A 15,370-nucleotide genomic window follows, 5' to 3' on the forward strand; every position below is an offset into this window, starting at 1 on the left:
CTCCCTACCCATCCTTTATTGTAGCCACATTGCCTTTCCTTCAGGTTCCTAAATATCCAAAAGGACTGCTTTTGAAAATTCCTTCAAGGCTCATCAGAGAGGTGTTCTGTGATTTCTTTATCTAAAAGATAAAAAAGAGTACTGGCTAAGAATTTATCAGTCATTCTTTCAATACATTTCAGAGCACCTAGTAGACACCAGATACTAAGAGTGAATGAGAGACTCTGCTATTAAGGAACTTAGCTAGTAGAAGAGAGATATCTAAGTATGCAATCATGTTTGGGCTTGATAAGCATGTCTCTTCTCAATTAGTCAAACCACTGTCTAAGGAGGATAGAGAAAGATATCCAAAGAAAGTAACATCGAAACTAAATCTTTCAGGATTGGGGCACCTGGGTGGCTCAGTCGGTTGAGCTTCTGCCTTCGGCTCAGGTCATGATCTCAGGGTCCTGGGATCGAGCCACACATCAGGCTCTCCACTCAGCAGCGAGTCTGCTTCTCCCTCTCCCTCTGTGATCGTTCACTCTCTCTCAACTAAATTAAAAAATCTTTAAAAAACTTTCAGGATCGATAGAGATTTAGATTTAACAAGGCAAAAGACAAAAAAAAAAAAAGAAAAGAAAAGAAGAAAGAATGCAGGCAGAGACAAAAGCTCAGAGACAGTCAATAAAAGGCAAGCAATTGAGATAGTGGGTGGGTGCTAGCTTAGATTTGAGTTTTTCCACTTTCAATACCAGAAGAAATGTTTTTCTTCATAGGATAAGATCCCAAGTTGGAGCACTAAATACACTTCCCCATACAAATATTACTATCAATTTAGTAAGAGTCTTCAGTAAAACCTTTTGAGTTAACTAAACAATTGTGAGAGGATCAAACACACCCACAAACAGCATCAAGGAATTAGGAAAGCCGGGCTCTGGAAAGAGCAATTTCTAGCATTATTTAAGTCTATATTTTCCTATTACCTTACTGACATTTCACCTCTCCTGGTCAAATAAAGTGATGCAATATGAAACGCCACTTTGTATTTTTATAACGTTTTACAGTTCTCAAAGTACATCTACAATCAAAAGCTTATTAACCCCTCAAATTTGGGGACAAGGATAGATATTATACTACATCATATATGAGACTCAAGAAACAAATGATTTGGGGCGCCTGGGTGGCTCAGACGGTTAAGTGTCTGCCTTTGGCTCGGGTCATGGTCCCAGGGTCCTGGGATCAAGCCCCACATCGGGCTCCCTGCTGAGCGGGGAGCTTGCTTCTCCATCTCCCTCTGCCTGCTGCTTCCCCTGCTTGTGCACTCTCTCTCTCTGTCAAAAATAAAATCTTTAAAAAAAGAAACAAAAAACAAATGATTTGCTCTTAGTTACGGTATAAATACATGAGAGAGTCAAATTTCAGGACTCTTGACTTGAATGTTCTCTGACTATTCCATCTTTACTAGAATGGGCTGTTAAAAATAAAAAAACCTGGTTGTCTTTTGTTCCCTGCAAGCTTTCCGTACAGTGCTGTGAATTGTGTAAGACTGATGAATCACAGACCTATACCTCTGAAACAAATAATACATTATATGTTTTAAAAAAAAAAAAAAGAAGATAGTAGGAAGGGAAAAATGAAGGGGGGGAAATCAGAGGGGGAGACGAACCATGAGAGACTATGGACTCTGAGAAACAAAATGAGGGTTCTAGAGGGAAAGCGGGTGGGGGGATGGGTTAGCCTGGTGATGGGTATTAAAGAGGGCACATACTGAATGGAGCACTGGGTGTTATACGCAAACAATGAATCATGGAACACTACATCAAAAACTAATGATGCAATATATGGTGATTAACATAATAAAGTACAATTTAAAAAATAAATAAATAAATAAAAAGTAAAAAACCTGGGGCACTTGGGTGGCTCAGCCGGTTAAGCGTCTGCCTTCAGCTCAGGTCATGAACCCAGGGTCCTGGGATCCAGGCTCCCTGCTCAATAAGGAGTCTGCTTTCCCTCTTCCTCTGTCCCTTCCCTCCACTTGTGCTCTCTCTCTCAAAAAATTAAATCTTTAAAAAATAAATAAAAAATAAAAAACCATGTTCTTGTAATGCTAATAATCTAGAAACATGGGTGATGACAGGAAACTGAGCTAACTGGTGGCACATTTTTGATTTGAAGAGATTCTTTTGATATATAATGGACTTTCTCCTAAGTACAAAACATTTTTAGGTATTATCCAATTATTGAAATACATCTTTAATAGATGAAGATTTAATATTATTTTAATTTTACATGTGAGAAAATTTAAAAATAGATCATAGATGACTCTCTTGTTAACACAGCTGGCAGATGACAGAGCTGCAGCCAGAAATTAAGGAGCCAGATCATGACACACTCCCCCATTTTAATTTACAGACCAAATTTAGCTCTAAAAATAAATTCTCAGCTATCATTTCCTTCCCCATATTATCAGACAGACTCTCAACCTAAAAACTCAGAAAAAACCAACAACGATAGAGCTTCTAGAGGCCTGTGTTTCATATAATAACCATAGCCAGTGACGTAAACATACAAAGTCCTGGAAGTAGGTACCAACCAGAGTTTTCATTTGTCTTTACTGGGGCAAAGGGTTGGCAGGAATAATGGTGATTCCTTGCTACATGCTGCATTATGCATTGGTGAGGTTACTTGGTTTTTAAAAAGGCTACTTGGTTTCTTTTCCATTAAGAAGGCATTCTTTTGACCTACCAACTCCACTTAGGAAATTCAACAAAGGCAACATACAAAGGGGCAACAATGACTAAATAAAATGCTTATCAGGCACTGTTTATAACACGAAAAAAAAAAACCCCATAAAGTCTAAATGGCAACAGAGAATTAGTTATATAAAATTATGTTATAGATATAAAACGGAACTCTTGGGTAGTAGTAAAAACCAACATGATGCAGACCTCTACTAACCTGAAAAGATGTTAGGATGCTTTGAGGCAAGAGACAGGTGGATGGGTGCTAGTTTAGATGTACAAATATAACATGTATAAATAGAAATGAGTATGTGTGTAGAGAAAATAGACTAAAATACAGAATAGAATACACCACAAAATATTTTTTAGGTGGGCCTTATATTCTTCTGTGTTTCTGCTCTCCCATATTTTCCAAATTTTCTGTAATAAATCTATATTACTTTCCTAAGTTTAAAAAGTGGTATAAAAGTTTTGCATCTTAAATGAAGGGACTCACCACCAAAATACACAAAGTCACTTCTTATGACTTTGACATTCTGAAATATCCTTTTGAAACTTATGTATTATACCTAAACATTTTTGTATTTTCCTAGATATTTACATTCTCTGTGCCTTCTGTTTTTCCTAGTAGTAAACGATAAACTGTTAAAAGCAAACTAAAAGGAACTAAATAACTCATGGCTTTTAGTCATATATAATAAGTACCAAGCACTATCCTACAAAATGCAGGCCAGAATTTTTTTTTTTTTCTTTTGGGGAGGAGTAAACTAAGGCTCTATGGCCACACTGGTAGAAATCAGCAGTGCTAAAATTTGAATCCTGGTTTGTATGACTCTTTTCCATCTTGCCAACCTCATGCCCCAACTTGTTGTGTACCAGAATCTATCAACTGAGGGCGCCTGGGTGGCTCAGTCATTAAGCGTCTGCCTTCGGCTCAGGTCATGATCCCAGGGTCCTGGGATCAAGCCCCACATCAGGCTCCCTGCTCAGTGTGAAGCCTGCTTCTCCCTCTCCCACTCCCCCAGCTTGTGTTCCCTCTCTCACTGTGTCTCTCTCTGTCAAATAAATAACGAAAATCTTAAAAAAAAAAAAAATCTATCAATTGAGATCAGCTGCACTAAAAAAAGAAAGAAAATCAAAGATTCTCCATTGGTATTTTAAAAATTCACATGCAAAACCCCCAGTAAAAGACAGCAGACTAAATGCCTACATTTATCTACTTCACCACCCTACAATAGTAAATTTACCAATAAAGGACTAAGAAACTTATAAAGCCACGATAACAAAGAGAATGAGAGATGAGCCATCAGCCCAAAACAGTGTTGCAAAATTCTGGGAGATCAAAATCAAAAGATGAAGTTTTGAGTCCTTGCAGAGAAGGAAAAGATAAAAACTGAGCCCATTTGTCCTATAGAAAACACGATAATGGGGATTTTGAAACACTAGTTAGAAACAGCTAAAGTGAGACAAGTACTTCTTTGCCTATTCCTCCAAAGTAGATCATTCTACACAGACAGAAGAGGGCACCATAGAACTAATAAAATTGTGAACCACCCTTAACCTACAGAAGTAAAGAAAACGTAGAAATCTATTGTTGTTATTAAAATTTTAAAAAAATTCAACTATACCTGTAATGAGAAACTCTCTCCACTATGCAGGAGAGAGGAATAGAAAAAAACTTCAAGAAAAATGCACCGAACTTAATTAAATATGCCCCAAAGAAGCATTTAGAGATATGAAAAATATCTTTGAATCAGAAACTCAAAAACTAAGATCAGAGAAGGAGGAAAAAAATGAAAAGAGCTAACTCAGGAAAAAAGGAAAACAACAATTATCTCAGAGATGAAGACTGACGTTACTAGGAGCCAAGTGCAAAATATACTCAAACAAAAAATTGTTACATAAAGGTTGTCAAATGACCAAGAGAATGAAAATGAGATAAAGAAAGTAAAATGAATAAGGAAGACAGTAAGATGTAAAACAAAGAAGGCATGACATTCATATAATTGGAGTCCCTGAAGAAGAAAAACAAAACAATGCAACAGAATACTCAAAACAACAAACCCCCAAAACGTCTGGAAATAACAGATCTGAATATACATATCAAAAAAAGCTCACAAGGGAGCAAGATGACATACAAAAATCCTCACCACCACAGGCACAATCTGACAATGCTCAGTGCAGTCAAGAGAAAACACTCTTCTCACAACTTCTCTCTTGGGAAGAAAAGAGAAAAGTAGAATGTACATCCAACATTCCAGCTTTTTGGGAAACTGCCCAAGGGACTAACTTCTGTCTCAGCTAACTCAGAGGGCTGACTGAACCAGCCAGCATTCTCTGAATGCCTGGGGGAACTGTAGAGAACAGGAGAGAACTCAGAGTATTGCTGATGCACCAAAGAAGTTATAGTACTGCAGAGAGACACCAGAGGGAGCAAAAAATTACAAACTTCTGAAAAACTAACAATACTCAATTAAGGAAATTATGAGCACATGCCCAGAGAAGATGCATCTCCAGAAAAGGTTTGAGAGGCTTCCAGATTCCCTGCCTGGGCTGACTGGAAAAGGTCTTCCCAGTATGAAGCCAATTCACAGAACACTGGGAGAGGTGACTGTTTTTGAAAAATGCATAAATTAGGGGCACCTAGCTAGCTCAGTCGGAAGAGTGACCCTTGATCTTGGGAGTCGTGGGTTCAAGCCCCACCTTGGGTGTAGAGATTACAAAAATAAAAAATAAAATAAAAGTAAATCAATAAATAAACTTAAAAAAAAATTTAAAGTAAAAAAATAAAATGCACGGGGTGCCTGGGTGGCTCAGTCGATTAAGCATCTGTCTTTGGCTCAGGTCATGATCCCAGCATCCTGGGATTAGGCCCCACATTGGGGTTCCCTGCTCAGCAGGGAGCCTGCTTATCCCTCTGCCTCTGCTCTTCCCCCTAACTCATGCTCACTCCCTCTGGTGCATGCGCGCTCTCACTTTCTCTCTCTCTCATAATAAAATCTTTAAAAAAAAAAGCTAAAAAAAAAACATAATAAAATGCACAAATTACAGCAAAAAATAACAAGGTACATGAAGAAACAGGGAAATATATTCAATCAAAGAAACAAATCTTCCAAAGACCCTAAAGAAATGGAGATGTGTGAATTATTTGACAACAAAGTTTAAAATAATTATCTTAATAAAGCTCAATGTGCTACAAAAAAACACAAATAGGCGGCTAAATGAAATCATGGAACCTGATGCATGAACAAAATGAGAATAGCAATGAAGAGATAGGAAATATCAAAAAGAACCAAACAAATTCTGGAGCTGAAGATTACAGTAACCAAACTGAAAAATCCACCAGAGGGATTCAACAGCATATTTCATCAAGCAGAGGAAAGAATTAGTGAACTCAAAGAGAAATCACTTGAAATTATTTAGTCAGAGGAACAAAAAAGGGGGAAAGAAATGAAGAAAGCCTAAGAGATTTATATGACTCTACTGACAGACCAATATAAACATTATGGAAGCCCCAAAAAGTGAAAAGAGAAAGGAGCAGAGAACTTGTTTGAAAAAAACAATGACTGAAAATCAAATCAGAGGAAAGAAACGGACATCCAAATTCGAAAAGCTCAATAACATCAGCAAAGATGAACTCAAAGAAGCCCACACTAAGACACACTGTAATCAAACTGTCAAAAGTCAAAGACAAAGAATCTTGAAGGCTTGAGCAAGGGAAAAGCAAACCATCATGTACAAGGGAACACCCATAAAATTATCAACAATTTCTCATCAGAAATATTACAAGCCAGAAAGGAGTGGGCTGATAAATTCAAAGCACTGGAAGAAAAAAACTGCCAACCAAGATACTCTATCTGGAAAAACTGTCCTTCAAAAATGACAAAGGACAAATGATAGAGACCTACCCATATAAACAAAAAATGAGGGAATTCATCTCTACTAGACCTGTCTTATAAGAATTCTAAAAGGAGTCCCTTCAAGTGGAAACAGAAAGACACTAGACAATAACACAAAAACATTCAAAAACATAAAACTCTGGTAAGGGTATACATTTAGACAAATGCAGAATCTTGAGATACTGTAATGGTGGTGCATAGGTCACTTATGATTCTGGTATAGAACTTAAAAGATAAAAGCATAAGAGTAAGTATTAAGGGTGCCTGGGTGGCTCAGTTGGTTAAGCAGCTGCCTTCTGCTCAAGTCCTGATCCTGGAGTCCCACGATCGAGTCCGCATCAGGCTCCCTACTCAGTGGGGAATCTGCTTCTCCCTCTGACCCTCCCCCCTCTTGTGCTCTTTCTCACTCTCTCTCAAATAAATAAAATCCTTTAAAAAAAGTATTAAATACAAAACTATGTTAATGACACAAAATGTAAAAAGATTTAATTTGTGACATTAATAGCATAAAAACAAGAGATACAAACAATTTGAACTTTTCTATGCAACTGAGTTATCAGTTTAAAAAAGACTGTTATACTGTGTTTTCATTTGTCTCAGTATTTTCTAAATTCCCTTGTGATTTCTTTCTTGATCCCGATTGTTCAGAAGTGTGTTGTTCAGTTTCCAGATATTTGTGACTTTTCCAGTTTTCCTTTGCTGTTGATTTCTAGTTTTATTCCATTGTGGTTGGAAAATATACTTGGTATGATTTCATCCTTCTTGATTTTGGTAAGAGTTGTTTTGTGGCCTAATTTGATCTATCCTGGAGAATGTTCTGTGTGTGCTTGAGAAAAATACGTATTCTGCTGTTATTGGGTGGAGTGTTCCGTATATGTCAAGCTCTTAACAAGTAATTGAGAAGGAAAAACTTCCAAATTCATTTAACAAGACCAGTATTACCCTGATACCAGGATCAGACAAATACTACAAGGGGGGGGGGGGAGTGGGTGAAGGTAGTCAAAAGGTACAAACTTCCAGTTACAATTTTAGTAAGTTCTGGGGATGTAATGTACAGCATGGTGGCTACAGCTAAAAATACTATACTATATACTTGAAAATTGCTGAGAGTAACTCTTAAAAGTTCTTCAAAAATGTTCATGGACCGTAACACTTAGTAACAGAACTACCATAGGATCTGGCAATTCCACTTTTATGTGTATATCCAAAAGAACTGACAACAGGATTTAGAAGAGATATTTGCATATCCATGTTCACTGCAATGTTATTCACAATAGCCAGTGGTGGAAGGAATCCAAATGTTTACTGACAGATGAAGGGATAAACAAAATGTGGTATATACATATAATGGAGTACTAGCCTTAAAAGGAAGGCAATTCTGACACATGCTATAACATGGATGAACCTTGAGAACATTATGCTAAGTGAAATAAGCTAGTCCTGGTCACAAAAAGACAAATCCTGTATGATTTCACTTATGTGTTACCTAAAGTCAAATTCTTTCCTTTTTTAAAGATTTTACTTTTACGTAATCTGTACACCCAACGTGGGGCTTGAACTCATAACTGCGAGATCAAGAGTCTCATGCTCTACTGACTGAGCCAACCAGGTGCCCCTAAAGTAGTCAAATTCTTAAAAATAGCAAGTAGAACGGTGGTTGCTAGGGACTAAGAGAGGAAGAAAAAAGAAGCTGTTGTTCAATGGGTATAACTGCGATTTTCCAAGATGAAAAAGTGCCACATATCTGTTGCATAACACTGTACATACAGTTAACACTATTGTATTATAGACTTAAAAATAGTTCAGATGGCAAACTTTAGGTTATGAGTTCTTCACACAACAATAAACAAAAAGCTTATTAAGTACCTGGCAAAAATAATCCAAAACAACAACCAATTCTGACACATTTTTGAATAAAACTATTTCAAAAATATTGAAAAAATTGTCAGATTCCAAATAAACAGTAATAGTAAAATAATAGTACTAATTATTATAAATGAATACATTATTACAGTAAGTCAAAAAGCAAAAAAAAAAAATCAAACTAAAATCAGACTTCAAAAACAACATAGCTCAACATATCAATGAAGCAACATTTTAAGAAACCTCAATGAATGAAAAGTATGAACCAAGGATTTTATATTCAGCTAAGCTGTTCTTCAAGTATCAAGGCTACAGAAGGAACTCACGGAATTCTATAGGGGACTTTGAACAAATCTACTAGACTAGCACTGTTCAACAGAAATATAATGCAAGCCACACATGTGAGCCATATATTTAAATTTTCTAGTAGCCACACTTAAAAAAGAACAGGTGAAATTAGTTTTAATAATATGTTTTATTTAAGTCAATATACACATCTACAATGTTATCATTTCAACACACAATCAATACAAAAATGTATGGAGATACTTTATATTTTTTTCTCCCGTAACAAGTCTACAAAATCTAGTGTGTATTTTACCTGTATGGAACATCTAAATTCACACTAGCCCTATTTCAAGTGCTCAAAAGCCACAAGTGAATACTGGCTACATACTGGATACTACAGTCCATCTTCACCTTGGCTTCATCCAACCAAAATATAACTCATAAACTCTAGTAAAATTTTACGTGTACACACACACACACACACTCCCTCTCTCTCTCTTCATCCAACCAAGAGATAACTGGTAAACTTTTAGTTTAGTAGTAAAATTTTACTTTCACACACACAAATCTCTCAAAGATGGGAAAAGGATGAAAGACTAATGTACAAACATCTGCACGTGAAGTGGAAATAATGCAACTAAAAATGAGAGAAGAAAAAAAAATACAAACCTTCTTAAATACAAAATACAATCTTTTTAAATAAGAGCAAAAAGAGAGGGGCGCCTGGGTGGCTCAGTTGTTTAAGTGGCCGACTCTTGATTTGAGCTCATGATCTTGGGGTCCTGGGATTGAACCCCATTTGGGCTCTGCACTCACAGCAAGGAGTCTGCTTGAGGATTCTCTCTTCTTTTCCCTCTGCTCCTCCCCCCCACTTACATGCTCTCTAAAATAAATAAATCATTTTTAAAAAGAGCAAAAAAAGAAACAGACAATTTAACAATACAAAAAATTATTAAATATTATAAAAGAATTGAGATCAAATACATTCAGTCATATCAATAAATATCAACGGACTTATCTATAAAAACAAAATTTTCAACTTGTCTCATAACCCAAGACTCAACTACATGCTGTGTACAAGAAACACACCAAAAAAAAAAAAAAAAAAAAAAATGTGGTTCAGAAAAGGAAAATTAAAGGAATCGATGGAAGTTTATCAGGTAATGGAAGACAGTAAGAAAGACAAGCAGATCCCAATTATCAGACAAGTAAAGTTCAAGTCAAAGAGCATTAAGCATGACCCAAAAACCACAATTCGCAATAAAGGCTTTTAGTTTCTGCATATCATTCATGAATGTCTGTCTCTGTAAGTTTTGGATATCCTATACATATTTAAGAATATCTATGCATGAAATAACACAGCAACCTTTTTATAAAGCAAAAGCTACAGTATATGTAAGGACTGATAAAGACACACTAATAGTATTAACTAACTTTAACACACCACTCTCAGCATAAGGCAAGTGGACAAAGAACAAGTATGAACCTAAGCACAGACCCAATTTAGTAAGGCAGATCTTATAGCTACATACAAAACTTTACACCCAATGTTCCTTCTTCTCAAACACACAAGCAAGTTCGATAAACGTGATCATTTATCAGTTAAGAATTACAAAAAGTACGGTATTATGAATGGAGTAGAATGGATAAAGAAAGAGACAATTCTCTGAGCATTATCTCTTTTGTATGGTTCTGAATTTTAAAACCATGTTAATGGTTTAACGTTCTCTAAAAATAATTAAAATCAACAAGGATGTGGGGAGAAACCAAAATAGTACACAAGGAGAAACAACAAATAAACCTTATTATTAGAAATGAATATTCATATATCCACAATGAAGAGAACAGAAAACAAAGAAATTTTAAGTTCCTTTGGAAAATAATGATTTGAAGCTCATGTGTAAAAATTAGATAACATATACTTCAAAGAATTGTGATGATACAGTAAGTAGTTCATGGCACATTCTAAGAGATAAAAGTTTCTTGTTCTTATTAAAACATATCACAGAGGTGCAATATTCAAAATAGTGGAATTTTAAGAACAGGATAAAAAATATTTAGGGATTTTGACAATTAAAACCCTTTCTTCAACACCCATTATAACATAAAATTCCCTGAAAGAAAGAAATGTCCCCAAGCTGATAAAGAGCAGGCACCCATGGAAAACCTATATCTAACCACCATACTTATGGTCAAAGACTGAATGCTTTCCTCCTGAGATGAAATTCAAGCCAAGGAAGCCTATTACCACTTCTAGCCCACATTTCACCTAAGATTGTAGTCAGTACAATGAGGGAAGAAAAACAAATACAGGCATGAAGACTGGGAAAGAAGACCAAAATTATTTGTACATGATATGCTCATGTAGGGAAAAAAATGCTAGGGAATCTCAACAGAGCTCCTAGAACGAAAGTGAATTTAACAAAGTCACAAGTCAATATTAAATAAAATCTTTAAAGAAACAAACAAAACACTCAATTGTATTTCCATATATCGGCAACTGAAAAATGAAAATAAAAAGCAGTATCATTTACAACAGCATCAAAACTACTAAATACTTAAGAGACAGGCTTAACAAATTATGTGTGAAACTTGCATAGCAACATAAATGGAAATATAACATGTTCAGGGATTGGAAGGCTCAATACTGTTCCAAAAAACACGTATTTGGGTAAGTTTTCCTCCAAATTATCTAAATTTCTAATAAATTCCAATCAAAACCCCAATAAGGGTTTTTTTAAAAAACAGAAATGGACAAGTTGATCCTAAAATTCATTTAGAAACGTCAAAGAAAAATAGCCAAAATAACTTGAAAAAGTAAATTTGAAGGACATACACAATCTGATTACAAACTAAATCATAAATCATAAAGCTAAATTAATCAACAGTGGCACTACCATAAGAACATGTAAAGCAACAGAAACCATAAAGATAATGAATTTTAGACAAAGGTGCCAATTAATGAGGGAATTAAATGAGGGTAAGGATAGACTTTTCCACAAATGGTCTGAACAGGAGTTTGGGAAAAAATAAGCCTATGCTCTCACCTCACTCTATATAAAAACTAACTCAAAATAGATCACAGACCTAAAAATAAAGCCTAAACTTATAAAAATATCCATAAGAAAATATAGGAGAAAAATTTTAGTGACCCTGGGTTTGGCAAAGATTTCTTAGGACACAAAATGCACAGATTATAAATGAAAGAACTGATAAATTGGGCTTCCTGAAAATTCAAAAATTATGCTATTCAAAACACATACTTTAGAAAATGAAAAGACATGCCAGACTGAGAAAAATGTTCACAATACATATGTGAGAGCCCTTCCATGCAGAATATATAAAGAACCCTTAAATCTCAATAATAATAAACCAACCCAATTTTTTTTAACAAAATGAGTCAAAGATTTAAACAGACACTTCACAAAAGAAAATACAACAATGACCAATAAGCACTTGAAAAGATGCTCAACGACTTTATATCAGGAAAATGCAAAATAAACCCACAGAAAGTTTTGACTACACACTCACAAAATGACTAAATTAAGAAACTGACAACACCAACTGTTGGTGGGAGTGCCAAATGATATCACCTCTTTGGAAAACTACTGGGCAGTTTCTTATAAAGTAAATACATGCTTATTATGGGGCACCTGGGTGGGCTCAGTCAGTTGGTTAAGCACCCAATTCTTGATTTTGGCTCAGGTCATGATCTCAGGATCTTGAGATGGAGCCCCAAGTTGGGCTCCCTGCTCAGCAAGGAGTCTGCTTGAGATTCTCTCTCCCTCTGCCCCATCCCCACGTGTGCTCTCTCACAAGTGCGCACTCTCTCTCAAATAGTTTTAAAAAAATACATGTGTGGGCGCCTGGGTGGCTCAGTCGTTAAGCGTCTGCCTTCGGCTCAGGTCATGATCCCAGGGTCCTGGGATCGAGTCCCGCATCGGGCTCCCTGCTCGGCGAGAAGCCTGCTTCTCCCTCTCCCATTCCCCCTGCTTGTGTTCCTGCTCTCGCTATTTCTCTCTGTCAAATAAATAAATGTTTAAAAACAAAAAAACAAAAAAATACATGTGTAACACATGACCCAGCAATCCTACTAAATATGTACCCAAGAAGTAAAATGCATGTCCACAAACAACTTGCACATGGATATTAACTGTTATTTTACTTACAATAGCCAAAAATTGGAAACAATATAAATGTACATCAACAGGTAAAGAGACAAAGTGGATAGATTCATTCATTGGAATACTATTCAGTTAAAAAAAAAAAAAAAAGAGGGGTCAAACTGATGATATGCAGAACAATGATGTACCTCAAAAGTATACTGAGGAGAAAGGGCAACCCTCTTACACTGCTGATGGGAATGCAAGCTGTTGCAGCCACTCTAGAAAAACAGTATGGAGGTTCCTCAAAAAGTTAAAAATAGAGCTCCCCACAACCCAGCAATTGCACTACTAGGGATTTACCCAAAAGATACAAACATAGTGATCCAAAGGGGTACCTGCACCCCAATGTTTATAGCAGCAATGTCCACAATAGCCAAACTGGAAAGTCCAGCTGTCCATCAACAGATGAACGGATAAAGAAGATGTGATGTGTGTGTGTACACACACACACACACACACACACACACACACACACACACTGGAATATTACTCAGCCATCAAAAAGATGAAAACTTACCATCTGCAACAACATGGATGGAACTAGAAGATATTATGCTAATCGAAATAAGTCAATCACAGAAAGCCCATTATCATACGATTTCACTCATATGTGGAATTTCGGAAACAAAATGGAGGATCATGGGGGAAGGGAGGGAAAAACAGAATGGGACGAAATCAGAGAGGGAGATAAACCTTAAGAGACTCTTAACTGTAGGAAGCAGGGTTCCTGGAGGGGAGAGGGGTGAGGGATGGGATAACTGGGTGATGAGCATTAAGGAGGGCACGAGATGTGATAAGCGCTGGGTGTTGTGTGCAATGGATGAATCACTGACCTCTACCTCTGAAACTAAAAATACACTATGTGTTAATTAACTGAATTTAAATAAAATAAAAAATTTTAAAAAATGAGTCCACTTTAGGGTAAGGAGCTCAGGGATGGGCAAACTAGGTGAAAGGGATTCGAGGTACAAACTTCCAGTTATAAAATAAGTCACAGAGATGAAAAGTACAGTGTGGGGAATATGATAATATTGTAGTAACATTGTTTGGTGACTACACTTACCATGTTGCATACTGAGTAATGTATGGGATTGTGGAATCACTATGTTGTGCACCGGAAACTAATATAACACTGTGTCAACTATACTTCAATAATAAAAATTATTTTTAAAGTCCGCAAAAAAAAGTATACTGAGAAATAACCAGATGGAAGTGGCTACGTACTGTTATGGTTCCCTTTATATGACATGTGAAAACAGAGAAAACTAATATATAGTGATCAGAACCAGATCATTAGCTGATTGAAATGGGGGTAGAGGATATGACTGCAAAAGGGTTAAAGGGGACTTTTGTGGGGAATGAAAATGTTCTCCTTATTGTTTGGAATGGTGGTCATACAGGTACATTTGTTTATTAAAACAAAGAACCACACATAAAATAAATGCTTCATACTGTATGTAAATTACACTTCCATAAAGTTGAGTTTTAAAATGAAGAAAAGGGGCGCCTGGCTGGCTCAGTTGGTAGAACATGCCACTCTTGATCTCAGGGTCATGAGTTCAAGCCCCATACTGGGCATGGAGCCTATTTAAAAAAAAAAAAAAAAAGAAGAAGAAGAAGGAAAAATAACATGATGAAACAAAAAGTTAATGTAAGCAAAACATGCTGGCAAGACAATATTTACAATGCTGGTGAAATTGTGATGAGTAAAACAGACACTTTCAAGAATGAGTGCTAGTGAATGTGTTAAAGTGTAAATTGGTATAATCTGGAAAACAGTCTGATAAGATGTTTCTAAGCTTTAAATACACTGCCATGTAAGACTTCTTGAAAAATAATGACATCTGAAAATATTTATGCATTAAGTAGAAAAAGCAGGAAACAAAATCACATACTGAAGTTAATCCCAAATATAGTAAGGTAAACAGAATGTTAAGATGGTAGCATGAATAAACGTAGAATTAAAAAAAAAAAGCTGGTAAAAAATGTGCCAAAGTATTAACTAGTGAAATTATAGGTGGTCTCTATTTTCTCCTCTACATTTTCTACAGTTTTCTAAAATAGTACATATTACAAAAAGCAACCAGTGTCAATCTTTAAAACTACTGATCTGGTATGCCTTCCATAACCTAAAGAAAGAAGAGATGGAGGAAGACAAAATAAAAAAAGACTCTAGATAAATCCTTATCCTATTCTAATGCTGCTTCTCTTCTAGTACTAACTTTCTAAATCTCATTCTCAGTCCCAGCAGCATATTAGAATCGCCTGGAGAGGCCAAATATGGACTACATGGGAGAAAAAATAGTTAAAAGGATTCAGCAGCTGACTTCCACTCCAACAAAGATGACATACATACAGTGGAACATTATTCAGCCATAAAAAAGAATGAAGTACTACAACATGCATGAACCTTTAAAACATTATACAATGT

The 15,370-nt window shown here is 36.0% G+C and overlaps 1 protein-coding gene across 2 annotated transcripts in view; it reads right to left on the minus strand.

Annotated features, from left to right (window-relative positions):
* EPC2 (enhancer of polycomb 2) overlaps nucleotides 1-15,370 on the minus strand; it is a 124,189-nt gene that overhangs the window by 76,950 nt on the left and 31,869 nt on the right. The gene's annotated exons all lie outside the window — the stretch shown is intronic.

The sequence above is a fragment of the Leptonychotes weddellii genome, chromosome 3 (assembly GCF_054177405.1).
Source record: "Leptonychotes weddellii isolate Sample4059 chromosome 3, ASM5417740v2, whole genome shotgun sequence".
NCBI classification, from domain to species: domain Eukaryota; kingdom Metazoa; phylum Chordata; class Mammalia; order Carnivora; family Phocidae; genus Leptonychotes; species Leptonychotes weddellii.